General features: G+C 47.9%; 2 non-coding genes across 2 annotated transcripts; both read left to right on the forward strand.

The window, feature by feature from the left end:
* The first annotated feature begins 10377 nt into the window (after window positions 1–10377).
* TRNAK-UUU (transfer RNA lysine (anticodon UUU)) lies at window positions 10378–10449 on the forward strand. Its single transcript has one exon. It is a non-coding gene; the product is annotated as a tRNA-Lys (tRNA).
* A 1248-nt stretch (window positions 10450–11697) lies between these two features.
* TRNAA-UGC (transfer RNA alanine (anticodon UGC)) lies at window positions 11698–11769 on the forward strand. The gene has a single exon. It is a non-coding gene; the product is annotated as a tRNA-Ala (tRNA).
* Window positions 11770–13116: the final 1347 nt, after the last annotated feature.

The following is a 13116-nucleotide window of genomic DNA, read 5'->3' on the forward strand; positions in this document are numbered from 1 at the left end:
CCCCTGCCCCTAACTGCCCCTTGGAACCTCAGCCCCTTTCTAAGCCTCCCTTCTCCTTGTCCCCAACTGCCCCCTCCTGAGACCCCCCTAACTTCCCCCCCAGGACCCCACCCCCTACCTGTCCCCTGACAAACCCCTGGGACTCACATGACTATCCAACCGCTGCCTGTCCACTGACTGCCCCCCCACCTCTGACCCATCCAGCCCCCCCCCCCGATCCCTGTCCCTTGACAGCCCCCCGGGAACCCCATACCGCTTCTCCAACCCCCCCAGCCCCCTTACCGTGCCACTCAGACCAGCAAGGAGAAGGGGGAGTTAGATGGGAAACTAGTGAAGAAAAAGAGAGCAGGAAACAATATGGGAAACCTTCTGTTCTCTCTCTCTTCCCAGTCCTGGCCTAGCCTGGTGTCAAGGTTTTTTCCCCCACTTTGAACTTTAGCTTTCAAAAAATGGAGACCTGCATGATCACTTTTAAGCTTAATTACCAGCTTAAATTTGGTACGCTGCCACCAGCCAAAATATAGTGTTTGGCACACTTCCTGTTCCCCCAAAACCTTCCCTGGGGAACCCAAGACCCAAACCCCTTGGGTCTTAAAACAAGGAGAAATAAACCATTCCCCCTCCTTTCCCCCCCGCCAGACTTTCCCCTCCCTGGGTTGTCTTGGGAAGCTTCACTGATCCAAACTTCTTGGATCTTAAAACAAAGAGAAATTAACCTTCTCCCTCCTTTCCCCCCACCAATCCCTGGTGAGTTCAGACCCAATCCCCTTGGGTCTTAAAACAAGGAAAAAAATCATTCAGGTTCTTAAAAAAGAAAGCTTTTAATTAAGAAAGAAAAAAGTAAAAATTCTCTCTCTAAAATCAGGATAGAAAATGTTTTACAGGGTATTCAGATTCATATAGCCTAGAAGGACTTCCCTCCCTCCACCTTAGCCTGAGATTCAAAGTTACAGCAAAGAGAGGTAAAAATCCTTCCAGCAAAAGGAAAAAACATTCACAACTTGAAAGAAAACAAACATAAGACTAATCCGCCTTGCCTGGCTATACTTACAATTTTGAAACATGGAAGACTGATTCAGATAGATTTGGTGAGTCTAGTTTTACGTCTGGTCCCTCTTTTTCCCAAGAGCGAACAACCCCCAAAACAAAAAGCACAAAGAAAGACTTCCCTCCACCGAGATTTGAAAGTATCTCGTCCCTCGATTGGTCCTCTGGTCAGGTGTCAGCCAGGTTTACTGAGCTTCTTAACCCTTTACAGGTAAAAGAGACATTAACCCTTAACTATCTGTTTATGACACCTGGTATTAGTGCTGGTTAAAAAGAGGGGAAAATATCGGCATCTACCAGCCTTTCATAGCTGTACAAGTCTCAGGCACAATACAGAGCTGCCCATCTGCAAGTGCCGAATGGTTGGATTGGCTAATGCAACCAGTAGACATCCAGGGCACACTGGGATATACAGCCAAGTGTTCATCACCATCATTATTTCAAAGGGATAATGATAATGATGGGAAGGTTCACAATTGACACAATAGTTGCATACAAAGATGCACGTTTGGCAGTTATATTGGCTCAGGTTGTTCACCCCGGCCTAAATGTAGAAGTTACAACACTGAAACTTGAAAGAGGGGCCAATTTCCCCATCATTTCACACCTTTACATCCAAACATGATGACTTTCTGAATGAACCCACCTCGTTCAGCCAGAAGACCTTGGAGTGGGTTTAGGAGTCACTGGGTAAAATTCTCTGCACTCTGTTATGACTCAGGTCAGAGCAGAGGTACCTAGTGATCTAGTTGGGCTGTAAAATCTATATATCAACCCCAAATATGGTGTGAAATTAATCCTCAGAAACAGCTGTTCCCCACCTAGACCCCAGCAAAGGGCTCTCCAAGGAAGGGGGCTGTTGAGGAAGGAAAGAAGAAAGATGTCCTTCTCTCCCTGGAGGAACTGGGCTCTGTGCTTTGGACAGAAAGGAGGGGAAGGAAATGGCCACACGATGGCAGCGGAACCTAAGAAATGAAACACAACAGGCTTCTGTGCACATTGATTCTGCACACTGAATGAACCTGACTCCTGTATCTTGAAAAGCCAAAAAGCCGTTTCTTTGTATGGCAGGGAGAAAAGAGTTCCAATCATTCCTGCTCATTTACTTTTGAATTAGTTTACATTATAAATAAAATTGTAACAAAAGTAGTCATAATTTGAGCTGCCTGTTATTAAAAGCTGGTTCCCCAATTCAGTTCCAACTTCCCTGCTAGAAACACGCCCAGATCCCTGCTCACCCCAGGAAGAGCAAAAAGAGAAACCCCCACTGGGCACTGCCCTTGGCTCCAGGCTGCTGTCCCAGGGTGCGGGTGGGGACTGATTGTTTGCTGCTGAGAAGGGAGCCAGTAGAGGCCTATGGAGCTCTGCTCCTAGCATCTGCCGAGCCCAGGCTGTCCTCTGACTCAGCTGCTGCTCCCGGCCTGCTCTAGAGTCAAACAAGCAGGGCTCCCAGGGGAACAGAGACTGGGACAGGGCAGCATCCTGGGTTGGGCTGGGAAGGTGCTGGGAGTTCTCGCTCCCTGAGAACTGGCCCAGTTCCCTTCTCAACAGTGAACAAATCAATTCCACGTCCCCTCCCCAGAAAAATCAACCTGGAGCCAAGGGCAGCAGGGGACGATTCCCTTTAGTTCTCACCAAGGCAGGAGAGAACCCAGGGCCTTTCTAGCAGAGCTTATGGAACTGACGTGGGGAAACCAGACTTTAATAACAGGCAGCTTAAGTTGAAGCTAAGTGTTTTTAACAATTTCTACAACATTAAATAACCCTTCAATCGTAGTGTCACCATCCATAAAATTGCTTCAGCCTTACAGGTTCCCAAGTGCAAAACTAAACATCTCTTCAAATCCAAGGGAGTGGAGATCAGTCAATGTTCAGAGTCATCCCACATAAAAGAACCATGTTGTGGTACATACTGGCCCAATCATGTGACCATCGCCTTTCTCTCCTCTCTGTTAAAAGTTTTGGTATTTTGCACAGAAACTCTCTTCCCTCAGGAGAGACCTGGGAACCAGGGCTGCCAGCCAGACAAACACCTTTAAGAGGAGGCGTAATCTGTCAAAAAATGATCTCCCTCCTTCAGTTCAGTGACACCCTGAAATGTTACTTATCCTAGGAAAGCTGCAGGATTGAAAGCAGCTACATCAAGCCCCTGTGTAGCTCTCAGGAATGAACAAAAACACTCCCTTGTATTTGAAGAGATGTTTAGTTTTACCCTTGGTAAACTACAAGACTAAAGGGAAAGGCGGTGGTGGTGTCAGATATAAAGAATGAAACATGAAACAATCATCATAGATATGCCCATAGTGACTGAAAAATATTTCTATATACTTCCTATTATCATCAGTGTATTATTTTCTCTGGCATCTAGACATTGACTAGACCTTGACCAAAAAATTTGGAACTTGACAAAATAATCAACTACCCCTCGTTAAGGTAATGGACTTGACACCCACTTGGGTGTCTCCATGCAGGTTCAAGTGCTAACAACATTGGCGCCTTACAGCCATAGCTTTTAATCAGGGCAATACATTGATACAAATTCCTGTTAAATCGTTTCTCAGCCAGAGTCCATCGCCCACATTCCTTAAGGCACTGGGCCACCATGTGGACATTTCATTTCCCTCCTCAATTTCACACAGACACAATTTCCTTTGCACAGATCCGTGAACAGCAAAACCTCCCTGTGTCTCTTGTCTGAGGGTATGTCTACACTAAGGGATTATTCCGATTTTACAGAAACCGGTTTTTTAAAACAGATTGTATAAAGTCAAGTGCATGCGGCCACACTAAGCACATTAATTTGGTGGTGTGCGTCCATGTACTGAGGCTAGCGTCGATTTCCAGAGCGTTGCACTGTGGGTAGCTATCCCATAGTTATCCCATAGTTCCTGCAGTCTACCCCCCCATTGGAATTCTGGGTTGAGATCACAATGCATGATGGAGCAAAAACGGTGTCGCGGGTAATTCTGGGTAAATGTCGTCACTCATTCCTTCCTCCAGGAAAGCAATGGCAGACAATCATTTCACTCCCTTTTTCCCTGGATTGCCCTGGCAGATGCCATAGCACGGTAACCATGGAGCCCGTTTAGCCTTTTTTCACTGTCACCGTATGTGTACTGGATGCTGCTGACAGACGCGGTACTGCAGTGCTACACAGCAGCATTCATTTGCCTTTGCAAGGTTAAAGAGACGGTTACCAGCCCTATTGCACCGTCTGCTGCTTTGGAAATTGGCGATGATGATTACTAGTCATATTGTACCATCTGCTACTGTCATGGGTGCTCCTGGCTGGCCTCGCTGAGGTCGGCCGGGGGCACATGGACAAAAATGGGAATGACTTCCCAGGTCATTCCCTTCTTTATGTTTTGTCTAAAAATAGAGTCAGTCCTGCCTAGAATATGGGGTAAGTCTACTAGAGAGCACAGCCGCTCTGAGTCAGAGCCCCAGATATCCCGCAGAAATGATGAGCTGCATGCCATTCCAGGGGGTGCCCCTGCAACAACCCCACCCATTGCTTCCCTCCTCCCACACCCCTCCTGGGCTACCGTGGCAGTTATCCCCCCATGTGTGTGGTGAAGTAATAAAGAATGCAGGAATAAGAAACACTGACTTTTTAGTGAGATAAAATGAGGGGGAGGCAGCCTCCAGCTGCTATGATATTCCAGGCAGAACATCTTCATTACTCATTAAAGGGTCAGGGGGGAGAGGAGCATAGCCTCCTGCTGCTATGATAGTCCAGAATCTCCATTAGACATGAAAGGGGGGGGAGGGGAGAGGAGCTCAGCCTCCTGCTGCTATGATAGTCCAGAATCTCCATTACACATGAAGGGGGGGGGGGAGGAGCTCAGCCTCCAGCTGCTATGATGAGGACGGTTACCAGCCCTATTGCACCACCTGCCAGAACTGAATCTCCAGGACACAAAGCTTAAAGAAGGGAATGACCGGGAGTCATTCCCATTTTTGCCCAGGTGCCCCCAGCTGACCTCACTGAGGCCAGCCAGGAGCACTCACAGGAGGATGATGAGGACAGCTATCAGTCATAATGTACCATACAATCTGTCACCAGGGAGGGGAGGGGAGAGGATGCTGCTGTTTAGCGCTGCAGCACCCCGTCTACCAGCAGCATCCAGTAGACATACGGTGACATTGAAAAGAGGTGAGAAATAATTTTTTCCCTTTTCTTTGAGGGGGGGAGGAGGGGTAAATTGATGACATATTCCCTGAACCACTGGCAACAATGTTTTTGACCCTTCAGGCACTGGGAGCTCAGCCAAGAATGCAAATAATTTTCGGAGACTGCAGGAACTGTGGGATAGCTTGAGTCCTCAGTCCCCCCTCCCTCCCTCCATGAGGGTCCATTTGATTCTTTGGCTTTCCGTGATGCTTGTCACACAGCACTGTGTTGAGTCCCTGTTGTGGCCTCTGTCTGTCATAGCCTGGAGATTTTTTCAAATGCTTTAGCATTTCATCTTCTGGAACGGAGCTCTGATAGAACAGATTTGTCTCCCCATACCGCGATCAGATCCAGTATCTCCCGTACGGTCTATGCTGGAGCTCTTTTTGGTTTTGGGACTGCATGGCCACCCATGCTGATCGGCGCTCCACGCTGGGCAAACAGGAAATGAAATTCAAAAGTTCCGGGGCTTTTCCTGTCTATCTGGCCAGTGCATCCGAGTTCAGATTGCTTTCCAGAGTGGTCACAATGGTGCACTGTGGGATACCGCCCGGAGGCCAATACCGTCGAATTGCAGCGACGCTAACCCTAATGTGACGTGGCAATACCGATTTCAGCGCTATTCCCCTCCTTGGGGAGGAGTATGGAAATCGATTTTAACAGCCCTTTATATCAATATAAAGGGCTTCGTTGTGTGGACGAGTGCAGGGTTAAATCAGTTTAACGCTGCTAAATTCGGTATAAATGCGTAGTGTAGACCAGCCCTGAGCCAGGGCATTCATTCCAGTGAACCCTTCTCTCCTGCAAAGGCAATGGTCAGACAGAGGGGACATGGTCATCTGCATCCTTGCCAGGGAGATATTGGCTCGGCTCTTTCTTTCTGCTGCTGTTGTTAGTCCAGGAAACATCAGGGATGGAATGCAAGGCTGTGTTCATGCATCAACCCCCTGAAAAATTTCAGTGCCCCAGAGAAATCCTGACTCCGGCTGTTGGAATGATATATAGAGATTCAAATAGGAAAGGAACTGTCTGAATTGTCAGTGTGGGGAATGAACAGCAATCTATAGCAATGTCATTAGCCACAAACACACTCTCATCATGCTCCAACCGGAAAGGAAATGGGCAGGAACTCTTGCTGTTCACCATGGACACACACTAATGCACAGCCGTGAGTGTGCTGAGGGAGCTGGTCTGAGCAATTTGAAGTGACAATTCTGTGAGAACAGAAATATTGTGTAGTGAAGCAGCTACACATCAAGTAGTTGTGGCTGAGTGGTTACAGTGATGGGCTAGAAATCCATTGGGGGGGGGGGGGTTCCCCATGCAGGTTCAAATCCTGTCAATTGTGGAAGCATTAGTGTGTTGTCGTTGTTGTCTTAGTGCCTGAGCATCCATGGAGCCAAGTCTGGTCTCACTCTGAGGCTGTCTACACTTAAAATACTGCTGTAGCACTGTGGAGTAGACAGTTGCTACAATGAGGGGAGAGGTTTTCCATCCCTGTTGTAGCTGCATTGACAGAAAGATCTTTCCTTTCATTTAGCACTATCTAACCATGGCTTAGGTCAGCTTAATTATATTGGTCCTGGGGTTTTTCACACCCTGAATGACGTACTTGTTAGAGGGTTTATCCTATCAACCTCCCATTCCCTGGTCCCAGAGAGCAGCAATGCACGAAGCTCAAAGGTGCAAACAATTCAATGTTTATTGGGGTAAACTTCCAGCAAGCAATGATTCCAGTTTCCTTCCTGAGCATCCCCCTTCCCAGCTCTGACACCACACAGGTTTGCCTGTGTCCCAGTTCCCCTTCCCTGTTCCTATTCCCCCTGTTGGCAAAACATAATTCCAATTCCCCTACCCCAATTCCCATTCGCATTCCCCCCCTTACTTCCTGATTGACTGCAGACTATATAGTAAAACTTGAGTTCTGCTTAGCTGTGCCTTAACCAATCATTTTACTGAAATGTAACTAACCAATCATAACATATTGTAACATGATTATCTAAACAATTATACCCCACTGCCTTAATTGGTTTACACCCAACAAATTAATTATACAGAAGGCTGAAACAATCACAGCACCAGATAGAGATTATACAGACAAGCAATAGCAAAGTGGGGACTACAGTGACAGCACAACAAAGAAATGAGAATTTCACACCCCAGCTACTGACCAGTGAGTTGTTCCCAGATAGGATGCTATCCTGGTAGAGGCTGGTTGCTTAACTCTCTGGGCCCCAGGGCAGGATTTTGAGGTTCTTGCCAGCACCCATCTTTTGTTCACTTAAAATGTGAGCAGGGAGATTCTAACACCTCAGAACTCATGGCTCTCCAGGAAACATGTAACTTTAGGTCCAGGTGAGTGTGTCTAAAAATCAGCTGCGCTGTAGAAGGTCTCTAGGAGTTGAAAGAGATGTGCCATCTCGACCTCCCTAAAGAGTTCATCAACTATTAATGAAAACTAGGATTGATAAGTCATATTCTTTGTAGTATCAGGATGGTGGACTGGTCTAAAGTGCTAGTTATAAGACTTTTTCTTCCAGTCCCTTGGGTGTTCTGGTCTCTGCATAGAGACGTGGTTTCACATCCCACTCCTGACATTACGATTTAATTCTATCTGGAGAAAATGGCCTCACTTCAATCTCCTTTGGAACAATAGAACACCATTTGCTTAGCTTTTCTCTTCCAGTAGCTGTGAGAGAAGCTCCAAACCAGGGGGAAACAGGGCCTGTTCTCTCGACTGATCAATTTTTTGTCTTCCTTCATTCCAAGCCATTTCCTCAAATACATCCATATTTCCCACACTTTTATGAAACTTTAGGGTCATCATTTAATTGCCACACAACTGTACTTATGAAGTAAAGTGAAACACAACATTTTTTGGATATTCTTGCAGAAGAGTTTTGTTTTCTGACCTGGAATTGAACAGGGGCTACCCGAGGGGGACAATGCTGCTCCCTTTTCTTGACTCATCCAAAAAACATAAGTTTGTGGTGCCCTTTGTTTCCCTGTTCTTCAAACACCTGTCGGGGTGGCCTAGGGAGACTTGGTCCTGACTCTCAGGGTCCCTCCCTGCCCTACCTTTCTATGTGATTCTGTTGTGTGGGTTTGTGCTGTGTCGTTGTTCCACGCTGAGCTGTTTTGCACAGTGTCACTTTGCACTCTGACACATTGTTTCGTGTTGTATGGTTTTTGCACTGGCTTGTGTTGTGTTGGTTTGAGCTGAGCTCTTTTGCAGTGCGTCATTTTGCCCCATGGGGCGTTCATTTGCATGGTGCTGAATTGTCAGGCTTTGCACTCCTACGTGTTGTCACTTTGTGCTGTGGAATGTCAGTTCACGCTGAATTGTTAGATGTTAGATTGGGGGGTTTCCACTTTTGTTGTTGTTTATATTGTATTGCGATGGCATCGAATTATAGAGCTGTATGGCTGCAAAGGACCTGGAGAGGTCATGAAATCCAGCCCTCTCTGCTGAAGCAGGGTCAAGCAGAGGCGATGCATCGAGGGCATGTGGGATCAAGTGCCCACAGCAGTCAGCCCAGGCAGGGAGCAGAAGGAGGGAACCAGAGCCAGAGCAGGTTGTCTATGGGACCAAGTATATGTAGAGTATCCTTGACAGAGGTTTGTTCAACCTGTTCTTAAAAACCTCCGAGGACAGAGACTCCACAGACATCCTTGGGAGCCTATTCCAGAGCTTAACTACCCTCAGAGTTAGAAAGCTGTTCCCAATATCTAACGTGAATCTCTCTGGCTGCAGATTAAGCCCATTACTTCTTGTCCTACCATCAATGGACATGGAGACCAATTGATCATTGTCCTATTTATAAAGACCAAACTTTTCCCTCTGCAATCATCCATTAAATGGTTATTATCCCCTCTTCTTGCCTGGGGTACAATGGAAGAGGAGAAAATACTCTCTTAACATAGGATGCAAATGTCAGTTTGTTCTCTCTTCATGTTTTAGTGAAGCTCAGAGAGAAGAAGAAACTTGACCTGCCAAAGAGCATAGAGAGTTTGTTTCATTTTGATCTGTGACTATTAGCAGAAGAGTGACACCTAAGGGCTGTCGCTACCACCCACCATGGGGCTTGGATTTATGATGGTGGGATTAAGAGCATCATGCTCTACCAACAGAGCTAGCTAGATTTAAAGTCAGTCAACCGCCCAGACGCAGTGTAGAAGGTGCCCTGAAGGTTTTTATTTGTGAGCTGAGGTTCCCTGTCTTACATTTGCCTTCTTTCCTGGTTTGTTATGTCTCCAGCGAGCAAACCAGAGCTGTCACAGGGCTGGTTAGATGCTGGTTTCTAGACCAGAGAGCTGGAGTTGATTTAGCATGCTGCCGCCATCAGCTGGTCAGAGCAACCAGGGCGGGAGGTTGGAATTTAGGATTCTCCCACCAAGGGGAGGTGCTGTTGGAATCATCTAGTGGGGGAGAGTCTGAAAAAGATTCTCGGTTCCCAGAGAGGGGCAGACAAGCTGGTACCACACACATTTTCACAGGGAATCAGGCCCCCCCTTGGGAAAAACTCAAAAGAAGCCCAGACCCAGGAGTGTCAGAGAAGGGAATCACTGTTTGCTTTAAGAGATGGGTGAGGGAATCCTGCAGGTCCTTAGATCCCTCCAGCACCTGATAGAACCATTTGTGGGAAAAGTCTGGGGAAGCCAAGGAGAGGGAAAATGGCCTTGCGGCTGTTGTGCAATCACCATGCTCTCAGCACAAGGGTCCGGGGAGCTCTGCTTTCAGAACACACAAGATGGCAAAGTTCAGAGCCCTGTTGCACGGAGTCAGACTGTGATCAGCTCACAGTAAGAGGAAGCAACACCTCTCCCTTGGTCTCTATGCCACAGCTCCTATCATCTGGGTGTCCTTCCTGCAAGAGTCGGCTGCTGAGAGGGTTGTGATGGGGTAAATGAAGACAGAGGAGGATTGTTCCTCCTGGGTTTTTTTTGTATTGCTCTGTGATCCTGCTGGAGGAAGCATCCTTAGAGTTTATTTCAGTGGCTTGTGTTGGGCTGAGGTTGTGACCCTGAGTACAGGGGTTCCTGTACTCTCTGTTCTTAACCCCTCAGGGAGTGGACAATGGAGCACTGTCAGAAAGTGGATAGAAAGTAGCCTAAGAAAGTGTAGCATAAGTGAGGAAAAAAACAACTTTATCAGCTCCATGGTGGTCTAGTGGTTAGGATTTGGCACTTTTACTGCCAAGGCCTGGGTTCAATTCCCAGTCAGGGAAAAGTGACTTCAATTAAAAAAAGCTTCAGTTATTCTTCATTTGCAATGTAAATAAATCTGTGGCTATTTCCTGATTCCCTCATCTTCCCAGTGTCTCCATGGCAAGGTTGGCTCCAGGCACTAGGGATGGCCAATGGAATGGTGAGGCTTCTGTGGCTATTGGGTCCTCTCTGTCCCTCTTGGAGGGAAAGACTCACTGCCAAAAGTGGCAGAGATAGAGCTGCTGCTGATTGCAGCTTTTTTATTTTTTTTTCCACTTGGGGTGGCAAAAATGCTGGATCTGGCCCTGCTCCATGGAAGACAATTTGTTAAATCCCAGATGAGTGGAGTTCTATCAGTTCTCAACCTGAGTCCTTAGGTCTTAATCTTGAGGATATTGTCCCATCATGGGGCCATTTCCCTCCTCTCTTTCATACAGAAACACAATTTTCCTTGCACAGACAAAGGAACAGCAAGATCTTTCTCTGTCCCTTGTGCAAAGCAGGGAAACAATGGATGAGTTGGGGCCCTGGGCACATCCAGCCCTGGCAGTGAGATGTTCCCTCCCCTCTTTCTTTATGCTCCTGTTGTTATTTCATGGATTGTCTGGGATGGGGGAAAAGCTGAGTTCACTCCAGGTGAAGGGTAAAAAGGATCCTCAAAGTCTCAGGACCCAACCCCTGCTACCAGGATCACTGAGGTGTTGGGGATTTGATTAGGAAAGGGACTATGTGAATTGTCTAGGTGGGGAATGAATAACAATCTACAACCAGATCCACCTCATTAACCCCTGACACAGGCTAATCCTGCTACGGATAGAAGGGAAACTGGGAGTGATTCTTTGCTGTTCAGCCATGGAAACAGTGACCCAATTGCACCGCAATGAATGTGCTGGGGAAAGTTGGACTTCACAGGCAGGTGGAAACACCAAGAACTCTGCCCCGCATTTCTGCCACCAGGGTGAGGTGTTGAGCTGCTCACAGCATCCCCCACAATGACCTTACAGCAGAGGATTGCAGCACCCCCACCACCCAATGCAGGGGAGAGGGCTGAGTGTATCTCTGCCCCCTGAGTCCAGGGCACAAACTCTCTCTGCCCCACACATGGAATCTTGCCCTGCTGCAAAGTGAGTCCTATGAACAAGTAACCTCCAGGAGAGCAGGCCTGGCCCTCAGAGAGGGGAATGGGCTTCTCATGAAGCTTATAGGTCACTGGATGCATTGAGAACAGGAAGGCTCTGAGTATAACCCATAGCAAACACAACCCATCTGGGGATGTAGCTCAGTGGTAGAGCACATGCTTTGCATGTATGAGGTCCTGGGTTCAATCCCCAGCATCTCCAGGTTCATTTTTTCACCTTGCTGCTTTGCTCATGCCCAGAGGGGATGTGGCCCACCAGTATCCCTGCACCAGTTTCAGTCCTGCTCAGTGAGGGGCAAGTGCCAATTGCATGGAAGGTCTGAGGGGTTTCTGCTCCAAAGTCACCTTGGTACATTTAAGATTCCCTCTCACTGTGCTGCTTGGGACAAGGGTAGATGAGAAGGGCGAATCCTCCAGCACTGGAGGGAAAGGTCCCATCTGCTCAGACTGAGAGGCAAGGAAACAGAGGGGCAGTCAGTGCTCGGAGAGGAGAGAGGTCAGTGATGTACACCCAACAGGGGACACTGTCATTTTGAGTATCACAGGGGTAGCTGCGTTAACCAGGATTTGTAAAAAGCGAGAGTCCTGTGGCACCTTATAGACTAACAGACGTACAGGAGCATAAGATTTGAGGGGTGAATCCCCACTTCATCAGATGAATGGAGTGGGAATTCTGTGCCTGGCTAGCCAACTACAAAAGCAATTTCTCCTCCCTTGGCATTCACACCTCAGCTGCTAGAGGAGGGCCTTATGCTCCCTGATTGAACTAACCTCCTTATCTCTAGACTGATTCTTACCTGCATATTTATACCTGCCCCTGCAAATTTCCACCACATGCATCCGACGAAGCAGGTATTCACCTGCGAAAGCTTATGCTCCAATACGTCTGTTAGTCTATAAGGTGCCACAGGACTTTATGTCTTTTTGAGGTGAGTGCAGCTTGCTTGGGAGGTGCTGAGGATGGATAGAAAAAAGGCTGGAGTCAATGACAGATGAGACCAGAGAAGGGGAAGGGGAATGGCAGCCCCACAGAAGGTCCTGGGTGCTCTGATGCCCCAGTTATTGCACCCTGGCCTGTCGTAGAGAGAGAAAAGACATCGAGGGACCCAGCCCCCATAACAGTGATCCCATGGACAAGAACCTGGTTGGGAGTGGGGTGAAGTTTCCCTCTGGGCAAAGTGGAGCTGAAATCCCTCAGTGTCCTGGAATTTAAGCAATGGAAGCTTCAAACCCTGCACGGGTCTGGGCTGAGGTGCATCAGCAGAAGGTTGGGCTGGACAGAGGCGGCAGGTTTGTATAATTTTTGGTGGTGCCCAGAATGGGACCAAGTCCTGCCCTCCCACCCCACACCTGCCTAAGGCTCTGGGAGGGAGTTTGGGTGTGGGAGGGAGAGGGGCTGGGCTCTGGGAGAGAGTTTGGGTGCAGGGTCTGGGCTTAGTCAGGTGGTTGAGGTGCAGAAGAATGTGCCAGGAGCAGGGTCCTGGAAGGAGTTTGGGTGCAGGTGTGGGGTCTGGGTTGGGGTAGGGGGTTGGGGGTACAGGAGAGGATG

Source organism: Gopherus flavomarginatus (genome assembly GCF_025201925.1).
Source record: "Gopherus flavomarginatus isolate rGopFla2 chromosome 13 unlocalized genomic scaffold, rGopFla2.mat.asm SUPER_13_unloc_1, whole genome shotgun sequence".
Classification (NCBI taxonomy): domain Eukaryota; kingdom Metazoa; phylum Chordata; order Testudines; family Testudinidae; genus Gopherus; species Gopherus flavomarginatus.